Below are 14,111 nucleotides of genomic sequence, written 5' to 3' on the forward strand. Positions count from 1 at the left end.
AAAGTATGAACATCATCTTGAACTCTTCTGAAGTCATATTCAGCAAAGCAAACCAACAATGGTAAGAAACTGTTCCTTCTTTTGATAACGGGCAGGTCAAAAGTCAAGACAACATGATCAGCCATCCAATAGACATTTTTCTTTGCACAACTTCGTATAAAATTGATAGCAGGTTGACTAGTTGCATAGCACGATTTTGGGAAGTAATGTCCCACTTGTCACCTCTAATAATTTCGTAGGAGGATTCTATGATTAATCTAATAATATTGACGCAATTTCAGTTTTTAATGAAAAAATGGCTGTCTTTTTCTTGATTATTTCCAAATTGCACAAAGTAATCAATAATACTCCTCCTCTCCCCAATACGTTATATCTGGTAAATAAATAGGATTAAATAAAATACTTGGGACAGTTTCTGTAAATAAAATGACACCATCACCTGAGGTGTTCTACATATGAGCACATGCTGCTAGATTCCCTAGGAGCTGTGCAAATAATTGGATGGAATAGTTAATGGATGTATTGGTGCAGGAGTGAGAATCAGCCATAAAACCTAAGGCTGTGTCATGGAAACAGGAGGGCTGTATCACACATGAATCATTTTCATGGGCCAATTTATAGTTTGATAGCTTAAGCCTCACGCAGAGATTCCTGGGCAGACTTTTGAGGATCGGAAGGTGACAAATACACAATTGCATCTACTCCCATTCATACTCTAGGCCTGGCAGAATATGTGCGGGCACTAACAGCCACCATCCTATTGAAGATGTTTCAGGATGCAGACCGTGCAAACAATGCAACAGTCGATTATGTCTGAATGACATCAATAAGTAGGTGCTTTTAACTGACCTAACTGATCAAAAGAATATACTAAGGGCCATATGTATCGAGCACAAATGTGTTCGCAAACGCCAACATTTTGCGAACGCATTTGTGGTAAATGGTATGTATGTAGCAAATGTGCGTGCAAAATACGGAATCGCAAAATTTGCGATTCCTTACTTTGCGATTGCATATAAGGAATCTCAAATTTTGCGATTCCTAAATGCAATGTAAGAAGCACCAAAAAAGTGCAATTTCGCCTTAAGGAATCGCAACTTACCACCAACTTCAAGTTGGTGGTAATTTGCGATTTGTTTGAAAAATGCACTTTTTTGCATTTTTCAAAGTGCTATGTGAAGCACATACATGCCCTTAGGGCATGTGTGTGCGCCACATGTGCACCCATGCTTATTTCAGGGGTGCAACAGGGTATCCTTTGGACACCCCTGAACCCTTGAAATTGCATTCTCAATTTGCGATTCGCAAATTGCGAATCACAAATTGAGAATGTCTTCCCATTCATTCCTATGGGCTCTAGGCCCATAGGAATGAATGGGGAGGTATTCCTTAATTGCGAATCGCAATTTGAGATTTGCAATTAAGGAATATGTAGGATTCGCAAAATGTATTGCAAATCCTACATACATAGCATTTTGGGATTCTCAAATAGCAATTCGCAAAAAATTGCTATTTGAGAATCGCAAAATGTCTTTTTGATACAAATGGCCCTTATTCTCGTTACATAGTTACAAAAGATCTTTGTCACCCCATCCAGTTAAAACAAAATTGACAACAAGCAGTCTTGGGAGTTCCTATGCTGTTCTGTCACATCACAAGACAATTGCGCTTGAGAAGGAATTAACGAGGCATAACTGGAGCCTGAGTGGGAGTAGGTGTGACACTGACTTAATCAGCGGGGGTCCATTCAGGTAAGCGCAGTGGGGCGGGGCAGGGGGGGTTAGTCAACAGATGACGGTTAGGCTGTGGGCCTGAAGCTTTTGTCCAAAAGCAAGAAGATGATCAAACAACAGAAATTTGAACTACCAACCCTTTAGTTAGGAGCAAAATGCATACCACTATTATGGAGGTCAAGAGGTATAACGGAAGTCTTATTGAGGAAACCAGTAAGGGTGGAAAACACTACACTGGACAACAAAAATACCTGCAACGGTGAGAGGAGGGAACCCACAGACGACTCCATTAACTGGCAACTGTACCTCGATTTAGTTGCATACTAGTAGCCCATTGATAATTGAGACTAGATATAAATCTCAGTGTGAAAATCTTATGATGGGAAGTGTGATGGATGTACTGTGTCACTCGCCTTTTGGCCATGATGGTGATATTTAGAAATCCGAACAATTAGTATACTGTTGTATTGGAATATGGCAATACAGCATGTTTAAAAAAAACATTGTCAATGCAAGCAACTACCCCATAAAGCATTCAGTGTGGTTCTCTATTAAAAATACATGGTGTTGCCAGGTTTCCTGAATGCAGGAGTTTTTTTGTGCAAGAGACTGCAAACTTTAAACTTGTAGAATTAGAATACTATGAATAAAGAATGTATTATATAAAACACTTTTGGCATGGAGGCAGTCCTAGCCTTACGCCATCACTTATGGGACTTAGGGGAAAATACACATATTTGTTACTATTCTTATCATAAGGCATTATTTTTCTGGCAAGTATATGTTTATTGCTTGAGAATGACCCATGAAGCACAGTGAGGTCTTGGACAATGTTTACATATATGGTTATGCCATCTGACAAAATTAAAGAGCATTTCATATATTGTGTCATGTTTGGCAGTAGATTTTCCATGGGTCTGTCTCGTGGTTGATTTCCAGGCTGTCGGAAAGTTGGTCAAGTTGGTCATGTCATGCACAATTACATTAAATATTGTTGTTTTATTTCACTCTCTCCATCACAAATCTCACTTCCTTTAAAAAAAGTGTTAAGAGTATTGTGTGACAGATCATTCTCCCAAGTTGTTGGCTGAGAATTCTATTGTAGAGATTCTAGCCCTGCAGTCTACTTTGACAGCAGGCCTGACACTGCTACTCTTGAGTCTTGATGATGTTCTCAGCCAACTAGCAGCTTGGGTATTTTCTTGTTGGACTTGTAGGATCTCTCAGCTGTTGTTTCATATCTCACATTACCACCTTTGGGTTTTAGCTAAAGGCTTAGAGGATGCTGTTTATATTCTTTCGTGGCAAATAAGTTCCAACAGTCTTTAAATGAGGCCACCAAGCATTACCCACGTCCTTATTCTCTAAGGGCCTCAGTTGTAACCACATCCATGTTGTTTAAGTTGTGCATGGTGGCCCTGGAGGAGGTCAATGACAACAAAGAGTTTCAATGCATGAATAAGCATGTTCTACAGAAAGAGGACCTCCAGAAACAGATGTGAACCCATTTGATTAGGTGGAACCACCCTCAAACCCAGACCATGTTTTGTGGCAGGTCAACTGACTACCAAACTGACAAGACTGGCTGAATGTACTGGGCCTGAATGGTTTTCCAATGTCACTGCTAATAGACTCTACATCCCGTGTGTTTACTCAGGACTGTGAAGTGAGTGGTAATCATACCATTGTGTACTACAGGGGAATATAGTTCCTTTTATTCACTGCTTTAGCCTCACAACATAATAAAACAAAAAATCATGTATATTGTTTGCACCATCATCAGGAGACATGGTCAATTCCCTGGTTTTCCTCCACACGATCCAGGTGACCAGGGACCTGGACCAATACCTCAACCAGAGTAGGTGGAGGAATGGTGGAACATGATCAACTATTTTCCCTGATTAATTCCACTTCTGAGGGAGCTGGAGAAAAGCAGGTGAACTGTGCTGCAGACATACACCCTCTCCACTGCCTCTATTTGTGTAACCCGTGGTTCTGACAGAGCTGATACAAGCACATTGCCTGCTCCCCAATGTCTCATTCAGGAAGGGTGAGGAGTCATGAGAACGTCAGAAAAGGTTAAAGGTAAGTGGCAGAGGATGACAGGACAAAAGGTATGTTTGCTACATTTAGGGAGTTGGAGCAATTGAGGGAGTAGGGGAGAGTGATAGGACATCAGGTATACACTTTTATAATGTATTAAAGGAAGGAGGGCAGACAGGTCAGTGGGGCATGGGAGGGTAACCAGGATGCTAGGTATGCATTCATTTTATTATATGTTTTAGGTGAGTTGTGCAGAGGAAGGCAGGAAAGAGGGAGGTAGGTCACGTTGTGTTGGGTCCCCTAGGACTCCTCTCCATTCCCATAGCTCACACATGGGAACAGATGGGAACAGCTTATTGGAAGCGCATGAAAAGCCTCATGGGGAGCTAATATACATTAGAACATTGGAATGTTGGGAGCTCCATTGAAAACAATGGAGTGCTCTGTTATGCCAGAGGCACTACCATGTATTGAGACCAGGTGATAACCTTTGACTACCATTGTTTCAATTGACTTTTAGAATTTTAATTTACCCCGGCTTGAAAGTACAACATAATTTTTCCTGCATGTGCATTTTTCCTTGAAGATTTCTTTCGTGTCTTCTTGTAGCTAGAGAGGGGGAATGCTTTCACAGAGTGGAACAGCCTTGCCAGGAACAAAGTGTGTGGGATGTGCATTTGAGAGAAATGTGTGAAATGTACCTCTCAGTCCTGAAGTTTAGTGTTATAAGCAGCAGTACTCAGATGTGTATTATGTTGTACATTGTGAGATGAAGTGTGTACTGCTATGGCAGTGGTGCACAAATTTGCATTGTGTTGTATATTGGGAAGTATTAGGAAGATCTTACTATTGGCTTTGACATGCCCTCATGCCATCTTAAATTCTGACTCTGTCTAGCTCGAGCTTTGCACACAGGCGTGCCCACAGATTACTCAAGTTCTTTAGGCTATTAACATTCAAGGTTGTTTTCTGTACTTTTGGAGATTGTTTTCTACTTTCTCAAGCTTTGTTTAGATAAGGAGCTTGAACATGTGGGAGCGCAGGAGGATACGTGAGAACTCTTTTGCCTTTGGAATGCTTGCATGGAGAGTTGCCAACTCTAGTACGTTTCCTTGGTGCAGAAGATATCCTCTCAGAAACTTCTAGTGCTTTGAGATTATAAAACTGGGGTTTGTTGACGTGGAAACCGGTATTTTGGACCTGAATGGCGGACGCGTCTACTTCAGTGTGGCGGACATGTCAACTTGCTGAGTCTCTTAACGCCGGCTGTGAATACCCCAGTCTGGAGTGGGCTAAGATGCAGTGTTTGCAGCCTGTGAGGTATTTTATGTTTGATTATTGACTTTGTGATGTATGAGTGTGTCTGTGTGCACATTCAAGTCACCAGTGGTTATAATCATCAGATATATTTAGAATATATATCTTTCTGATGTCTTGCAGTGGACGTCGATATTATTATCTGCATGTATTCTATTCCATGCATTTAACAGTTGCTTACTTATAAGTGGGATATTATTGCTTACACACACACACACACCCACACACACACACACACACCCACACACACACACACATATATATATATATATATATATATATATATATATATATATATATATATATATATATATATATATATATATATATATATAGAGCACAGGCAGAGTGCAAGCTCCTCAAAAAAGTTTCACCAGTTATACCGGTATTGTATCTCATACCGATATTGTATTTCATACCGAAGATACATAAAAATGTGAACAATCCACCTGGCGGACCTATAATCTCGGCAATTGGATGTTTACTTGAGAACACTTCCAGGTTTTTAGATTTTTTTCTGCAGGAGTATGTGAGGAATTTGTCTTCTCACATAAAGGACACAGGAGATTTTTTAAAGGAAGTATACAACATCATTTGGAAGGAGAACTATGTAATGATAACATTAAATGTCTCCTCCCTATATACCAGCATTGGGCAGGATCACTGAGCTAGGGCGGTGCAATATTATTTGAAGACACGCCCACTCACGTTATACAAGCATACTGAAATGTTGGTAGATATGCTTCAATGGTGTCTGAAAAACAATATCTTCCTATTCGGTAAGGACCTATATCAACAGTTACAAAGAACGGCAATGGGCACCTGCTTCACCCCCAGCTATGCTAATTTACATATGGGCTGGTGAGAGGAGCAGCTGCTAGCTGTGGAATATGCTGATGAGATGTCAGATAATGTGGTCCTATGGACCCATTATATGGATGATCTCTTCATTATTTGGCGAGGTGACATGACATCTGCAGAATCATTTATTGATCGTATTAACATTAATACCCTAAATTTAAAGTTCACAACGTATATAAGCATGGAGGAGGTCATATTTTTGGACCTGACTGTTTACATAACAGATGGTAAGATCAACATGAAAACGTTCCGTAAGAGTACAGCGGGTAATACTATTCTACATGCCCAGAGCTTTCATCCACCCAAACTGGTGAATAGCATACCATATGCTGAGAATTTGGGGATGAAAAGGAAATGTAACTGCCCCAAGCAACTGCATCAAGCGCAAGAAGAGCTAGATATGAGGTTCAAATAAAGAGGATATAGCAAATCAGTCTTAAGAGCAGCTAGAGTGAAAGCAAATGCAAGGCAGAGGGATCAGCTGATCTTTGGCAAAACTGGTGAGGATAGGGAACCTGATAAAGTAGAGCCACAATTACATTTTATTACAGGGTACAGTAAACAGCATAAAGACATAAGATGCATTATGCAGAAGCATTGGCATGTACTGGGAGGGGATGCATTTTTACAACAAGTGAGCCACTCATTACATTTCGCAAAGCAAGATCTTTGCAGAAGGCTTTGTTCAATAATAGTCCAGGCATCACTCAACAGACAACGTGGCTCGGTGAAAGCAGGGGTTTCAGGAAAGGCCACAAATGTAATGCATGTAAGTATGGCGAAAATACAACTGAGGTACCCCTACCGTTTATGAATAAAAAGTGGTACATCATGACGCCTTTGACGTGTAAGAACCAGTTGGTAGTAAATGTTTTAAAGTGCAGTTGTTTTAAATTTTACGTAGGTAGTTCGATTTTACGGGTGCACCAAAAGATTTTACAGCACATTAGAGCAATTAACAACAGTGATCAGACATTCCCCATGGCCAGACACTTCCACGAGTTCCATGATAAGAAGTTGGAAGGTCTGAAATACTTTGCAATAGATCAAGGCCCACAAAGATTAAGAGGGGGAAATAGAGAAAGATGATTGAAACAGCTCGAATCGAGATATATTCTCAGGTCCAATAGTAAGATTCTGTATAGGCACAACACTGAGGAAGATCTGCATGTACATTTGTAAAGAACCAAAGAACCTGTATTGGAATAAGAGACTGTTGAGGATCTGTATGCAGATATGTAAATAGAATAAGGACCTTGCAATGCTGTAAAAGATGAAGCATACATAACTATTTGAGGCTCAGGGAATGTAAATCTCTCTCTCTAAAATAACAAAATGAATAATGTTATGAATTGTTAATTTTTTAAGGCACTCCATGAGAGATTTTATTGAATTTGTCGCACAAGATTTTTTGCACAAGCACTTTAGTTTGATGAGGCTGTGAATAGTCTTGATATTTGTTGAGAGAGTTGGGGCATTTGCCCACAAGATGGAGGGAAATTGGAATATAATAACCCATGATTTATTCGGAGAACAGTCTTTTGATGTGTCTAATTTTATAAGAGTGAAATCCCTTTCCTGGTGTTTTTATTGCTTCGCTGTATTTGTGGCTCCGTATGGTAGGGCTGTATTTTCTATTATTTGGGAGGGCGAAGCAATACAGTTGATAGAGCTAAATTTAATCAAGATTAAGCATCACTCTGTTTTGTGTTTCACACAGACAGCATTTAAATTGGCACTCAGATGTTGGTGCAAGTGAAAACACATGGCACATGAAACATTAATGAGGCCTGGTCAAAATGCTTTCTGTCTGAAATGCTTTCATTTAAAACCATGCTTAATTAATTAATAATGGATGTTTAATGTGTCTAGTTTAGATTTAACCTCACTATAGAATGTATATTTAATTTGGAGAATTGTTTTTTTTACTTTTAAAGTAGCACATAATTGTGCTGAATTCACATGTGTTTTTGCAGTGTAGAAAAACACGTGATTTCAGTGGCCTCTTTGAAGATACAATTGAATGTGTGTTCTCACCTCCCAGCTCCTTTCCCTTGTAATCTACACTCCCTGTTCCTGTCTTAAGAGACTTTGGATTTGTTGCATATTTAGACAATTTTGCTAGGTAATAACTAATACAGGGTACTAGTATGGGGGAGGTAAACATAATGGGTTTTATTTCATAAATTAATATTCTTTTGTGTTTATTTTGTTTTTGGGCCGGAATTAAAATGGATGCCTAGGAATCCAGCATGGCTGAGAATTGTTAGCAGTGTGCTGAATGGGAGATGCATGCGCAGAACGAGCTGCATGAACTGCCAAGTGCTTCAAGTGAGGACACATGGGTCAAGGCCACAGTGAACTGTACACTCCTGTCATCATGCCAATGTACCAGTATTTGTGGGAAAGTATCATCCCTGTGTGGTATGTGAAAGAGAGACAGGAACTTGAGTGATACATTTTGTTGAAAGAAATGTTCTCACTGATACATGTTATGTATATTGTTCTTAGCATTAAGCCCCTATTGTAAAAACTGGTATGGGTTGGATTTGCAATGGGAACAGTATGGTGAGACCCTCATGTTATCTATGCTAACCAATCACAGTGTGAGTTTCTACTGAAACTGCAACATTATTAGTATAGTCAGCCAAGAATTAGAGTATGAAAAATGACCCCATAAGGGGATTGTAAGCCTTAGAGCGTATGGTCTTAGAGGAGAGAAGGGGAGAGGAGCAGTTCTGACCAGACATCATATGGGTTAGGTACGTGAACGTTGCGGGTGCAGCCTGGGAGGAGTTTGCGTCCGAGGAAAGACAGAGGGAGGAGGGGGCAGAGAAGCATAGACCAGCCTTGTTATCATATTTTTGGCAAGGCAGATCACATTCCTCTGTGGAGTTGTGAAGGAGGGGCATTGTTTCCAAGGAGCAGCCTTTCTGTCAGACAATGGAGAGGGAGAGAGACAGATTGAACAGACCAGGGCAGAGTGAGGGCAGCTGATGGAACCGGTTTAGATTTAGATGCTAAAACCCTATGTTTATGCTTTGTTTTTAACTAGTTTTGAAAAGATTTATTTATTTGTCTTATGCATTTACTTCTCTTTATGTGTGATTTTTGCCAATTAATAATGATTGATTAGCCTTGCAAAACTCACTCTTGAATTATATTTTTCCTGAACTCTTTAAAGAATTCTGACTGACATTTGATGCCTCATTCCCTTCCTTTCTGGAATGCTTTGTATGCAACCTAATATATGTTCTGTATTCATTATATTTTTCCTATTTTCAATTCTGTGACCTGTTTGATATTTGACTAATGAACAAAGGGTCAGAGAATCTTAACTTTTAACTAGAAAATGAAAACCCTTTAAAAATACTCACAACTCTCTTTATTGGCTTAAATATTAATTGCATTTTGATATTCCATGTTTATGTAAAGTCTCCTGGAAGTGATACACGGTGGTAAAGGTCCATTACCTTTAAAGCAGTAAATTAGAGGTAAATAAAGTTTTGCGTTGAGAAAATACCGTGAAGTTACCGTTGGATCACAGTGCTCTGGGCTTCTAATGGCTGGTAGAAGCCTGGAGCTCCCACATTCCAATGTTGTCCTTTACAGCTGTTGCTGTGAACAAAGGACTCATAGAGCCCAAGAAGATTGAAATTCTCCGTGAGGCCTTTGTTTAATTTGTTAGAACATCCTGCCGTCTAGTGGCAGAATGTTCAAATATCCCGCTGTAGCTGGGCTATACCGGCATTAAAGTCCGCCTCCCTTGTTAAATGCCCAAGCCGAAAATTCACTTAGAAACTCTAGGAAACAATTCTATTACTGATACTACCCATCTATAATTCAGCTCCAAGTGATTTCACAGCACCAATATCACTGATTATTTTTGACATTTGTTCAGACATTTCCCTGCTTGATATTTGTTATATATTTTAAACTCTTCGGTATGGGAGAACTTCCCATAACACATGTCTATTTTATGTTATGGTATGGTTTTTACTGCTGCAGGGGAGCTTGGAGAGGACAAGGTCCAAACACTCCCTGATGCAGGTTTCTGACTTTGGTCATCCTGGTCCTGTACCTTTTTATCATGGCTGTTTCTCTTTCTCCCAATTACTGTGTTTGATGTTACCTGATTTGGAAGCATGCATCTGTAAGCTTATGGGGTACAGCTACTCCAGTACTCATGTTTCTGTTATATCAGCCTCTGCTGGAAGGATGTACCAACGTAGTTCACTTTTACTTTGACCATTCAATTTTTAACATTCAATTCCTTAGCCGCTAAAGGGAATGTGCCTTGGCTTTGATGTGGTGTTGGAAAGAAATTTACTGGCTTGAAAATTGTGTAAGCGAGCTTTCTCTCACCGTATAGTACTATGCTGACATCTCAATATCTGCTAGCTACCAACTATTTATACATTGTGTCATTAACATGTAATGCCTGACTTAGACTTCACAACAATGGTACAGGCTTCTGCCCTGTTGGAGACTAAGTCTGGCGATGAAGTACTAGCAGGACTTAAGAAGCAAAACTTGGTGATAACTGAAAGCAGTTGTGTTGCATGCTGCATGTTGTTTATTATAAAGAGTGAAGATATATGAAAATATCACACCTGCCTCAGACGTATCCTTCAGGTTGCGTATTGAGGTCTACCTTGTATTACAATGGCCTGACTTGTTTGTAAGGCAATTCCTCATACCTCACCTACCTTTTAGCTTCAATGTATAAATCTCTGAAAACGCGATATATTCCCTGAGTAAGGTCATATTTTTACTTGAAGCACAGGGATATAAAACACCCTGAACATTAAAATAACTTTTCTCTAGTCTAGCAGGGTTATTTTGGTACAAATGATCAGTTTCACTATGTTCCTGTCACACCTAATCAAACTGAGAAAGCAATTTAAAATTCATGTTTTTAAAAGAGTTCTATTCTCTATGGGCAATGTTCCCAAAGGTTTTTGCACATCTGACTGTCTCGCCAAGGTGCAAAAAACTTCAACGACATGCCAGATTTCGAGAAACAGGCGTCCACTCAAAAAGTATGGTTGCCATAGGTTTCCATGCATACTTCTGAGCACTTTATAAAATTCCCAAAATGAGAAAATGTAAAGAAATCATAGATGGAAGATTACAATTTGGAAGCATACACTGCACCTGCCTTAGAAATGAAACATGATCCAGATAAACAAGTTGGGAGTGTCTCCGAAAGTCCATTAGCAATGAGGATCAAGAGCAAGAGATGTATACGCCTAGCAGTGCTTTTGCTATAAACCGACATATGTGCAAAGAAGAGGAGGGGTAATTTAGAGGAAATTAGGGCAGTAACCCAGGTGATGTAAGGTCATGAGGAGGGTCGCCTAACTTCACAAGTAGACCATATTATTTTAAAACACCAAGAAAGGAAATAAAGCAAAAGACATTGAGATGTTTGTATTGCTTATTGAATGTCATGCACTTCACATTGTACTGAAATATAAATGCTCTAATACACTCATTGTACCTTAGGGTAGTCAAGGGATGTATTCAGAGGCACACAGTAAATATTAACAATGTGTACAGTGCAGGCTCGAATACATTAACTGAACCTTGAACTAGGACATTTTATACTAAGGTGCACATCTCAGAAATCATACACAGCATCCTGAAATGCATACATGATATTCGAAAAATTGCTAATGATATAAGAGAAACATCTTAAAATACGCCCTTCAAAATTAAAAGGCTAGTAGAATCAATATAATTATACCCCTTACAGGTGCTGTTCTTCCTTCTGGATGATGCACCACGGGGCACACAACAGAGGAGGACCAACCAGGAAGGCCCTGGTGGAGGGCAGTTAAGTTGGAGACCAATACCAGCTTGTCCACTGCATCGGTAGAGGTAAAGTAATAGACCCCAAGATGGTGGGCTGGTTTGATGACAAAGCAATACAGTGCAGTGCCTGGCACTGTCCTCAGCAGAACCCAGGTAAATCCATTAAAGCAGCAAATATGGCTGCATTGCCGGGGCATGGAGTGGCAAAATAGCTCTTAACTGAATGCCACAACAGTCCTGCCCAGCCTTCCTGGAGAACATTATCCCAGCATCCCAAAATGTCATAGTTCTGAGAACTGATATCCTTTGTATACTTCTGTACAATTCCCAGTTCTCCACTTTTATTCATATCTATTACATCTTCAGATTCCTTTATTCACTTTACCATTCCTAAAGTTTTGCTTACTCCTGATTTTTGTCTTCTGTCACTCTTGGATCTCTATTCTATTCTCCACCTAATCCCTATACTCTCAAGCTTCACCAGATGGGTGAGGTTCCTACAGGGCTGGCTTGAGTGCTGGTGGCGCCCAGTGCAACAATCTTCTTTGGCACCTCCCATGACCTCCTCCTGATTACCTTAGCCCTGAGAGAGTCCCCAGCGTTGAGGGAGCCACACACAGCGGTGGTGTGGGAATGGTGCCCCTTGCCAAAGTATTCCCTCTCCCCTTGTTGGGGAAGGGTCCAGTATTTATTCCCTGGAGACTCAGAGACCCCTCTGAGAGAGTCCACAGCATAAAGGGAGCCACACACAGCGGAGGTGTGGGAATGACACGATTTCCACTGGGATCACAGCACTCTGGACTTTGGCACTGTTTTCTCTCGTCCCCCGGTTGCGTTTCCTTCACCCCCCAACCTCTTTCCCTCTTTAATTCTTTGTCTACCTCCACTGCTCCTATCCTCTCTTCCCTGAATATCTCCCCTTGCCTGCTTTATACCTTATGTATATGTTTTTAACACATGTAACTGCGCTCCAGCAACTTGTAACTATGCTCTGAAACTGTGCAACTTGAAACTATGTTCTGAAACAGTGCTCGTCCTCATGTAAAGCGCTCTGATACCTCCGGGTCTAGCCAGCCCTATATAAAACTTTTCAAATAAAATGAAATAAAATTAAAAAAAACTAGGCAAAAGTGCCCCTGATCTCTCCATAGCCCCTCTCTCACATACACTTCATTTGTTTTAAAGCGATGGTAAAGGCTGGCTTTACTAGTACACTCAGCTTTTCCCATAAAATACATATCTGTTCTTTGCAGCAAATACATATCTGTTCTCTGTAGCATGCATATTAACCCTCTGCTCAACTAGAGATGATTGAGTTTACAGTGTAAGTTAAATAGGCAACTAACAGACATAATGTTGCATGTTAGTGGCATAACCAAACGTTATGGTGCCCCCCCAGCAAGGTGCGCTGAAAGTGTCCCCTTAACACCTGCATGCCATCCTTGTCCCTTGGCTCCAACCTTCACAAAGAATCAGACAGGCAGACAATTATTTCTCTCTCATCTGTCTTCCCTTCTCTCTGTCTGCTTTAGCCTCTTTTTATCTCCCTCAAACACCTGATTTCTCCCCATCTCTCTCTTTTAATGGCCTGTTTCTTCATCACTCCATCTATCTCACTCACTCACCTGTTTCCTCGCCCCCTCTCCCTTGTCCACCGCTTCTTTCTGCATCTCTCTAAACAACCAGTCAACTGTCTATCCTTGTTTGTCTCACACCTGCCTCTTCCTATCTTTCCTGGTTGTCCCTTTCTAACGTGACTGCCATCCTCTCTATAGCACTTGCCTGTCTGTCTCACGTAACCTCACCTATATCTTACAGCTGACTCTTTAAATTTTATCTGTTTATTACCTGTCTTTCACCGGTCTCCACTTCTATCTCTATTAGTTGACTTAAACATGTCTTTCACTCTAACACACACCTGTCTTTTCTCTATCTCTCTCTCTCTCTCTCTCTCTCTCTCTAAGTTGTCTCTTTCTCACCTCTCTCTCTTTCTCACTTCTTTACCCTTCTATCTCTTGTACCTGTCCTGCACCACGCAAGTATCTCGCTTCTTCTCTCAACGTCCTTTTTCTCACCTTTGTTACAACAGTTTCCAACTCTCTCACTGTCTAAGCTATCCCTTTATGACCTCACTTTCATTCTCACCCGCTCTCTCTCACTCTCTGCCTCTCACCTGCAACTCTGCAATTGCAGCTTCCCTTCATCTGTCCTTTACCTTTCCAGATAAACGTTCCCCTTTCTCATTCTCGACGGTGCTGTATTTTTCTTTCCGCTGAATAATCAATGGCTTCCAGTGACTTAGGACACTGTTTTGCTTCGGGACCCGTAGATGCCAATAAC

The 14,111-nt window shown here is 40.5% G+C and overlaps 1 protein-coding gene across 1 annotated transcript in view; it reads right to left on the minus strand.

The window, feature by feature from the left end:
* The window catches only part of MYO15A (myosin XVA), a 1,716,372-nt gene that overhangs the window by 653,410 nt on the left and 1,048,851 nt on the right, over window positions 1-14,111 (minus strand). The window lies entirely within an intron of this gene.

Source organism: Lissotriton vulgaris, chromosome 10 (assembly GCF_964263255.1).
Source record: "Lissotriton vulgaris chromosome 10, aLisVul1.2, whole genome shotgun sequence".
In the NCBI taxonomy this organism is placed as follows: Eukaryota; Metazoa; Chordata; class Amphibia; order Caudata; family Salamandridae; genus Lissotriton; species Lissotriton vulgaris.